Source organism: Buteo buteo, chromosome 22 (genome assembly GCF_964188355.1).
Source record: "Buteo buteo chromosome 22, bButBut1.hap1.1, whole genome shotgun sequence".
In the NCBI taxonomy this organism is placed as follows: domain Eukaryota; kingdom Metazoa; phylum Chordata; class Aves; order Accipitriformes; family Accipitridae; genus Buteo; species Buteo buteo.
Window position 1 is genome coordinate 4,565,278 of NC_134192.1, and position 9,756 is coordinate 4,575,033.

General features: G+C 39.8%; 1 protein-coding gene across 1 annotated transcript in view; it reads right to left on the reverse strand.

The window, feature by feature from the left end:
* The window catches only part of NXT2 (nuclear transport factor 2 like export factor 2), a 66,057-nt gene extending 58,780 nt beyond the window's left edge, over positions 1 to 7,277 (reverse strand). The window contains exon 1 of the mRNA XM_075054502.1: positions 6,380 to 7,277. The gene's annotated coding sequence lies outside the window, so the exon portion shown is untranslated. The remainder of the gene's footprint in view (positions 1 to 6,379) is intronic.
* Between the last annotated feature and the right edge of the window lie 2,479 nt (positions 7,278 to 9,756).

Sequence of the window (9,756 nt, forward strand, 5' to 3'; positions counted from 1 at the left end):
ACTGTGTATCAACAAAGGTGAATTTTACATCGTGCTCTAATTCTCAGACATGGAACAAATCTTATTTCAGAGAAGAATGCAATTTCAAAAGTACAATGACTATACTCTCCATGAAAAAGATCTGTCTTACTTGTATTAACTAATGTACTAACAGAATTCAAACAATTTTTTGATTGATTCTGTTCAAATGCCATCAAATTTTCTTTAGCCCTGCCATTAATAGACTTTGCCTTTTATCTTTATCTTCCCATCTCAGTTTTCTGAAATTCCTAATTTTCAGTTCATTTGAAGTGTTATTTCTGGGTTTTATATTTGTATGGTATATATGATACAATGAACATTTACTTAATTTTTTTCATTTTCTTTTCATCAATTTTCCTCTTAATTTTTTTTACAAGTAAAATATTTGGGAGTAACTAAGAAATAAGACAGAGAAACTGTAATGATGACCATATCCTCCTACTGACTTATGCTGAAGACAAAAGAAAAGGTATTGAGCAATTAATAACTAAAGTATATTTATATTACTTTAATACTATATCCCATTGTCAAACTTTGCACGTTTTCTATTGTTGTCATGAGGATACTGATGTAAATTCAAGACAAAAAGCTTTCCTAAATGTAATGCCACAGAGCGTGGATCCAAAATTAAGCCTAACCACCAAACGAATCTGGGATCCAATTCTAACAGTAGAATGTTTCCTTAACACCATAGCAGGCATGACTTCAGTACTGACTCAGCTATAACGATGAAACCTATTAAACCACTGACATCCTTTCTCGTAATACGATGAATTTTTCTTACACATCTCCCATTCAAGTACAGACGAGGACCAACTCTGCTTAGTTTCTGAGATATTACATGATCCTACCTCAAGCACAAAAGCATTTAAACTAACATGCTTATTAGCTTTCTTAATGTTAAAGTGATTAACATGTTACCTCTTGCTAATTTTGTGACTCAAAGAACAAGACATTCAGCATTGCTTATTTCTGGAGTTTTGTTAGATTTATTTACTTTTTTCACTATTGCAGCAATTGCAATGCATATGAAATTAGACACTAAGTGAGATACCATTTCTATAAAAATCTTTTTCAATACCTAAATATATATATATTTTAATTACAGAGATGTAGTAGTAGTATATGTGTAATAAACCAAATTATTACCTCAAGCCCTATAATATACTCAGTGCTACCGCTGATTATCTAATGACTAAATCTATTAATTTAGATACCCATAATTTATGTTTATAAGTTCTATATTAAGTTTCTTTTCTGTTCTGGAATACTTGTTCCCTAGTGAAGATGCCTTGCATGTGGATATTGGGCATTACTAAACAGACATGCTGGCAGACCTGAACACATGCTGCTTCTATGCTACACTGAGGTAAACCAACTTTGGACAAAAAAAGTGCACAGGCTAACCAACCTTGTTGAATGGTTGGACTTCTTAGTTTGGGCACACTATCATGCTAACATACCTGCATGGCTTTTGGATGTCACATAGGGTTTCTTAGCTCTGCGACAGCACAGAATTAATGCTTCTGAGTCAGAGCTAGATCGTGGCTGGCTATCTTGGACTACAGGCATAAAAACTTGGGTCTGTCTGCACAGACATGCCCAGACCCATTCTAGTAAAGATTTCAAAATTGTTATAATATATTTTATGATCTTGAAATAAACACATAGGGCCAAATACTACTCTTACTTACACAAGAGCAAATCAGGAGTAACTCATTATTTCCATATTTAATTTGCAGATCATTAACTTTAGGTCTGCTTCTCCAAATTTGCACTAGTGCCACTGAAAGAAAGATCTGCTCCTCTAACTTGGAGGTGGCAGAAGCAACCACTCATCCATTTCAGAAGAGATTCTGGCTCAACTTGTACTAATATTTACCCTTTAAGATAGCAGCATAAAGATAGAGGACCATAAATTTTTAACACAAAGAGACAGATTTGCTGAATAAAGTAGGATTAATGTTACTGTTGAGCTTAGTTATTTATTTGATCTTAGAATGTGAAGGACTAATTAAGGGTGGCTAGAACATGTCAAGAACAAGCAAATTATTAAAGATCTCCCTTACCTCTCCCCTACATATCCTAATGCCACCAATTCCAATTTTATTTTTTCAGTTCCAATCTTGCTACTAGACAAATGATTGTTCCCACCCTCTTTATGTGTCTCATTCTTAATGGATAAGAAAATATTTTTGCCTTCCTTCTTTCATTCCTTCTTTCCTCATATTCCCTTAACTTCTCAGATTCCACTTTGATAGTGTCCTAGAGATTTTAAACTACCCTGCATATCAGCAACGCTTTGATGTTAAATAGCGTTACCAAGGTCATTCTGACAGAAGGACGAGAAGTAATGTTTGTTTTGAAACCGAGTGCTCTGTTTAAATCTGTTTATTTCTGTACTAAGTCTAGGCACTTTGAGTTGTCATGATGAGTCAGAGCAAAGTTGCAAAGCCTCAGTTCTACAAGGAGATTAGTCACTTTGTTTTTTTGCACTGAGCTGCTCTGAGTCAGCTTCAAATTGTTGCACATAGAGTACCTGGGTACATCTTCAAATGGTGCAGGTAACTTCAGTGCAAATTTCTGAAAGAAAAGCAGTCTCTGTATATCTGAGCAAATAATTAACTAGGCCTACCTTCTGTAATATCCCCAAATTAGAACTGGGTTTTAGAATGAAAGAAATTATGACAGTGTGAATGTTGATTTACATTTTTTCCCTTAGCCAAGGAGAAACTTCAGCGTTAGCAGCCTGAGTTTAATAAACTCTGAGTATACTAAACAATTGGTTGAGTTTTGCTCTTAATTCATTAACTGTTTCAGGGATTAAAAATCTAGACACTAAAACGTTTACTTTTGTTTTTGTCCTTTCAGTCATTGGAAATATTTTTTCTGCTTTTTAATTTCAGCAAAACTGAGAACTAGGTTTACACAATTAGGCCAGCTGCTTTACTTGACTGTACACAGTGATTCCAAGTTTACCATGATTATAAACAAGTGACTTACTTGTATAGGCCTGTTTTTTATTGATCGTCTGGGCTATATCTTTTTTTTTACTGGATGGACGTATATTTGTAGTGTGTGTGTGTATGTATGTGACTGTATGTGTGTGTGAATCCATATTGTTAATTTTATAATGACTGGAGTTGACATGGTATATTCTTTAGTCTGTACACTGTGTATCTTCTAAATACAATTCACACCATTTACATTGTATGTCAAAACTCAGTGTATTTGCAACATACAGTGTGAAAATGAAGTGTATTACTATTGTATAAATATTTTTACATCTATAGATGTAAACTCTATAAACTCAAACACACTAACCCAAATTGTCTCTCTAGCCAACAATATCATCCTGATGCTTTTTGGAGAAAAAACCCACAAGAAACTGTCAGATTTCTCTGAATCGCATGCTGTATTAATGCTTTTATTTTTATTTCTCCACAGAGAAGCATGTAAAAATAACCTGAAGCTAAAAGTAGTGAACTCTAGAGAAGGAAGAAGGAAAATGAATGCATCCACTTGTCCGTTATGACAAATTAGTGTTGCTCTGAGGCCATTTTGAGTTATTTCCACCTGTATGAGGCCTGTATTTGCTCCCCTCTCCAAACAGTATGTTAGTCACCTTTTCATAATGGCCCTCCTTACTTGTTTTTCTTTTCTTCAGACCATTTGACACATCCTGCTGTTTTACTAGGCATTCAGAAGGCTTTAGCATGCCTTCTAATCATAGCATATTAAAGAACAAGCAAATGTTAATGTCTTGATTCAAACTAAAATATTAATGTTACTAAATTATTTTCCAGAGAAATACTGTGGCTATTTATTATTTCATTTATTTTCTTCAGAAAGTATTACGGCCAACACCCCACAAATGCATAATCACTGTATGGAGGAATCATATCAAATACGACTCTTCCTGCATACTTCTCTGCCACCTGTTTGTATTCTGACTTATTTAACAACTAGTAACTACTTATTATCAAACTAACAATAGGCATTTAACTATGTAAATAAGAATAAACATAGGGGTATTATCTGTTGCACGTGTTCATTCTTTAAACTTATTTATGTCATTTACATGTATACCTTTGCTTTTGTTCTGTAACTACCCATCCAAATGACAAACAAAAATAGTAATGAATTCTATAAACTTATTTGGGACATAATTTATTTGTAAGACTGTATGAAATACAGTTTTATTACATCACACAATGCTTTTATGTTGAAGGGATTAGCATCCAGTGCCAGGTTCACTTTGCAAGATTCAAAAGTAATTGACGAACGAACACTTCAGAATCTGATTTAAGAAGCAACAGCAGAATGTTAGGCAAGATTTTGAAATCTTCTGAGCACTACTCCTTTATAAACTGCCTGGAGATGAGAAATACATTGCTATGAAAGGCAGTGATACAAATGCATACCTTGTACATTTTATCTTCAGGAGTTTTAGGATATAAATTTTAGAGATGTTTTTATTCAAAAAAATGAAGAAATACTTTATTTCAAAATATATCAAATATATTGATATACCTCTCTTTATTAAAAAAGAGAGGTAAGCCTGTTCTAATCTAGTATGAAATATAATTTAGAGACTCACTGCCCCTCTATTATTATTTATTCTTCATATTGTGGTAAAGGTCATTATGCTGCATATTGTATAAACACATAGAAATAACACTGAACTGCCAACAGTACTAAGTAACAGAAAATTCTGTTACCGAAAGCACAGCAGTAATGGAAGCCCTGAAAGGCATTAAGTGATTGATTTTGCACTGATACAACATATCTACGCAGACTCTTTCCTCTCCCCTACTCTCCCTCACATCAAGCCATGGGTACAGGGGAAAATTACCCTATTCTCCGAGATGCATCAGTACCAAGAAGAGCTGAGTTCATCTACTCCGATATATTAAAAATAAGTACAATATAAAACAATTCATACAAATGATGTCACTGTTACCTAAAAAGGCACTATAGATAATGCCTCTTCTCAGAACTCCATAAAACTGTGAATAATACCATGGAAGCAGACTAACACTTGTTCACTGGCCACACGGTATGCCAGTCATAGAGACAGTCTAGATCAGGTTTACCAGTTTTACCTTCTACACTATAAGGGCATATCTGTCAGAATGACTGTTACATCCCTAAAAAACACAGGCACATCATATTTTTTATAATTATGATCATTTATTTCTCAGTCTATTCTTCAGTTTTTGTAAAGTGATGGAAAATAAAGCTTGACAAGCATAAAAGACTAACAAGAATAACAGAACAGCCCAGACAATTGAGTATCAGGAGACAGAGCAAATACTCAGTGACAATCTCCTGTTGTTTCAATTTATTGCAACATAATTTTTTTCCTGGCTTTATTATAACCTATTTTCTTTTGTAAAAATGTTTAGTTGTTGTGAAAACTACTTCTGAATCTGTGAATGCTCTTTCTGAAGAACAAACGTAGGTGTAAGGATCATACAGAATGGAATTTCAAGTTGCATGCTTAAAATTAGATTGCACAATCTATATTTGTGTTGGTGAGCAGCCACTTACCCAAGCAGTCCTACAGGCTAAACTGAACAAATTGATATTTCCTCATGCATTTCCTCCTATATTGATAGGTGCATAATTTGTCCCTTAAGTGCATGATTCAGGTAAAATTTTCTTAAAATTTCACTATAAATGTATAGATGTCTATCATTGCAATGACCAATTTCAACATATGCTATCCTATCTACTTTAGATTTTCCTCCTTCATCAACCAGGAAAAAAAAAAACCTATTCAATGTCAGGCTTCACATAGAATTACTGTTCCTACCAAATTAGAGTTCTAAATGCTTGATTCCTAGTAGGTTACCAGAATCATTAACCTCTTTAGCCATTAAGAACAATGGACCTTTGCATTGCTAGCTGATCTAATACTAACAAATGAATACTTTAATTTCAATTATTTACAGCTAAATCACTGTTCATCTGTAAAATCTGCTGGCGGAATCTGTTATAAGTCACTGCAGAGCTTAATTAGCTGATCAGCTGATTATTTGCTTACACTATTCTTAAATTTTTAAATTTAAAACACAGGAAATACTTATTTTTGTTGGTTTGCATGTGAGTACGGTTTCTTTTCTGAAAAAAAATTACCAAGAACTCAGCTTTGTTTAATTGTGTTTTACTTGGTGATCATTAGTCTTGCCAAATCTGCCTGGAATGAAACTCAAACAGTACTTTGCAAGCCATGTAGGTGTTGCTGATATATTCGCTCACTGCGACAGATTTGCTTCCTATAGGATGAAAAGTGAGTGCTCAAGGAACAAGCATTAGTTTCAGACCCGACAAGTAAGTACAGTGTCCCACCTACCTAAAAATGAGCAGTAAAACATACTTAATACACCAGGCATCTGATGGCCATAAAGTTCCGTGTGGAAGTTGTAAGGTGTTCTTGCATTCTGCTGTGCCATCACGCCATCCTTCCTGAAAACTATATTAAGGGCATTGTATTAATGAACAAACCTCGAAGAGACATCATTTCCTTCCATGAGTAAGTGGAGAAGTTGGGGGAAATTGGGTCGAAAGTAAACATAATCGTCATTTTGCTGCCTTCTGTATCAGCAAAGGGAGCTGACTGGACATGGGAGAGGGAATTTGCTTCCTCTGGCAAAGGGCTGATCACGCACTCCCCACTTGTGCAATGCTACAGCTCAGGGGAAGTATGATTCAGAGGACCGTCTCTGAGTCATAATTTCTTTCTGAGCTCCTTCTGAACTGGTAAGGCTACGTTTTGTCCTGTACTTCGAACTACAAGCAAAGATTCCATCTCACCCTACATTTTGAAATGTGTCAAGGAGTTCAAAAGCACTAACTTTGTGAGGGGCACCAGCACACGTTATTTTCTACTCAGCATTACTTCACTTTGCAATAGTTAAACAAGACTAATGTATTTTACATTAGCAAAAAAAGCAACCACCGCTGCTAATGACTTTCAACAGCAGAACAGCCTATTTAGTATCTGTGTTTTCTAAAACGTCCGTATTGTCCTGCTACCCATTTAAGATAATTACGAGACTAAGATATCTAGAGAAGACGTATCCACCATACACATGGAAAGCTGAGACCTTAATTACCTAAAGTTTACAGAACTCCTAGATGACAGCACGACAGAACGGCCCGCAGCGGAGCGGCAGATCCCGGCGGGGGGTTGTTCCCTCAGGCAGGGAAGCGCCGGGGCAGCGGCGAGACCCGCCAAGCGCCGGCAGCTCTCGCGAGACCCGGGCGTTGCCACAGCAACCGCGGCCACCCCCCCCCCCCCCTTCCCGCCCGCGCGTGGCGCCGCAGTTTGCGCGGGAAGGGCATCGTCACCCTCACCGGCTCCAGAGGGGCGTTCAGCCGGCGGCCGTGGCCCTCCCTGGAGGAGCTTTGCTGTGGGATTCCACCCGGCTGAAAGACACGTCCTCCTCGCTCGCCAGAATGGATGCGGCAACCCGGACAGAGCTCCCACAAAAGCATGCAGCCGTCCAGGCCTCAGGCTGCAGGGCGTGCCGGAGCCTTTCACTGGTAACGGACGGCAGTAGCGAGAGCAGCTGCGTGAGGTGTCACCAGTAGCGAGAGCAGCTCCGTGAGGTGTCACCAACTGGACGATCTGCTCAGCCTGGTGGCAGAGCTACGGGAGGAAGTACAAAGGTTAAGGAGCATCAGGGAGTCTGAGAGAGGCTGGTGGAACCATGCTCTGCCCTCCCCGAGACAGAAACAGGAACAATCACCAGAAAAAAACCAACATCAAAGGGGTCCTCTGTCCTCCCCCCACCAGGCAGAAGGCAGTAGCTTAAAGGAAAGGAGTCAATGGAGGCAAGTCCATGCTCGGAGTGGCAGGCGAACCCCCTCCTTGCCCACCTCGCCTCCCCAGGTGCCTCGGTACAACAGGTATGAGGCTCTGGATGTGGAAGGCCAGTCAATGGATAATGTGGATGATGGTCCATCTGCACCAGAGGTGTTGCCAAGGTCAGAAAGGTCTAACCCCCATATCTCGACCACTTCCATGAGGAAGAAAAGACGGGTTATAGTTGTAGGTGGCTCCCTTCTGAGGGGAACAGACGGTCCAATATGCCGGACAGACCCTCCTCTTAGGTAAGTCTGCTGCCTCCCTGGGGCCTGGGTTAAGGATATCACTAGGAAACCTCCTAGTCTGGTACAGCCCTCGGACTATTACCCATTACTGTTTTTCAATAATGGAATGGTCTACATGGCACCAGGCCTGCTAGCATTGGATAGGATTCATCCTTCTCAAAGGGGGAAGATGGTCTTTGCTCATGAGCTAGCGGGGCTCATTGACAGAACTTCAAACTGGACTTGAAGGAGGAGAGGGATAATATCAGGCTCACCCATGACACGCCAAGGTTAGAGGGATGAAGTGCTAGCAAGGGCCCTCAGCCTGTTCCTCTGAGACTTGCTGGGTACACTGCAGCACACCTGAAGTCTTATGGAGATGAGCCAGGGGCTCCTGAGGTAATCAGAGCAAATGGGGGAACACAGGTGAAATACCTCAAAGGAATTAAGAGTGTGTTCCCGTAAAAAGGTGACATGGCCCACAGCCCAGCTGAAGTGTCTCTACACTAATGCACGCAGCATGGGCAACAAACAGGAGGAGTTGGAAGCCACTGTCCTAGAAAGCTATGACCTGGTTGCCATTCCTGAAACTTGGTGGTACAAATCCCATGACAGGACTGTGGCTATCGATGGCTACAGGCTGTTCAGAAGGGACAGGTGACGAAGGAGGCGTTGCCCTCTATGTCAAGAAATGGGTAGATTGTGAAGATCACTTCTATTCTTCAAGTATTTCTTCCATAACGTGGTGGGTTGACCCTGGCTGGAGGCCAGGTGCCCACCAAAGCCGCTCCATCACTCCCGCTCCTCAGCTGGACAGGGGAGAGAAAATACAACAAAAGGCTTGTGGGTCGAGATAAGGACAGGGAGAGATCACTCACCAATTACCATCATGGGCTAAACAGACTCAACTTGGGGAAATTAGTTTAATTTAATTTCCTGATGGTTATGGAAGGTCTTTTCTCCCTGTGCCACGGATAGAACTTGGTGGAGAATATGGGCATTTTAAATCGCCTTCCTCCATGTGCCTGTGTGCACAGGACTTCCTCTGGATCTCTGAAGACCTCATCATTGTCTAGATCACTGTAGATGACTTAGAGTACCACTAATTCTCTCAGGTAGTGGATGCTTTCATCCACGGTTGTCCGCTTTCCTGGGTAGTTCACAAGATCTTCCTTAAACATGTATCTTGGCCTCACACTTCAGAGGCACCATCTCCAGAGACCGCAAATCACTGCCTCTTTTCCAATTCCTCTCTCAATTCCCCGGTTTCTAGGAAGGGATCCCCGCTGTTGCGCTTCCTTACCTTCCAATTGCTGACTGTTGGCCCTGTTATCCCAGCTTCGGAGCAGCCAGGCAACAATCCGCTCACCTGGCTGGCAGCTGTCATCTTTCCGCATGTCTCGAAGTTCTGATGAGGTCAGGGACCGGGTAGTTTCTGCTTCATGTCCGGTTTCTCTCGCTCCTTCCTCCCATTTCTTTGCCGAAGGACTGGCTTCTTGATCAAACTCTTCTTCTTTTTCCTCTGCCCTTCACTGACCTTGGTGTCTGCATAGTTGTTTCACACCCATAATCCTTGAAATTCAGTAGTATCCTGAAATATTAACAAAAGCGTCTACATTTTTAGATGACCTCATA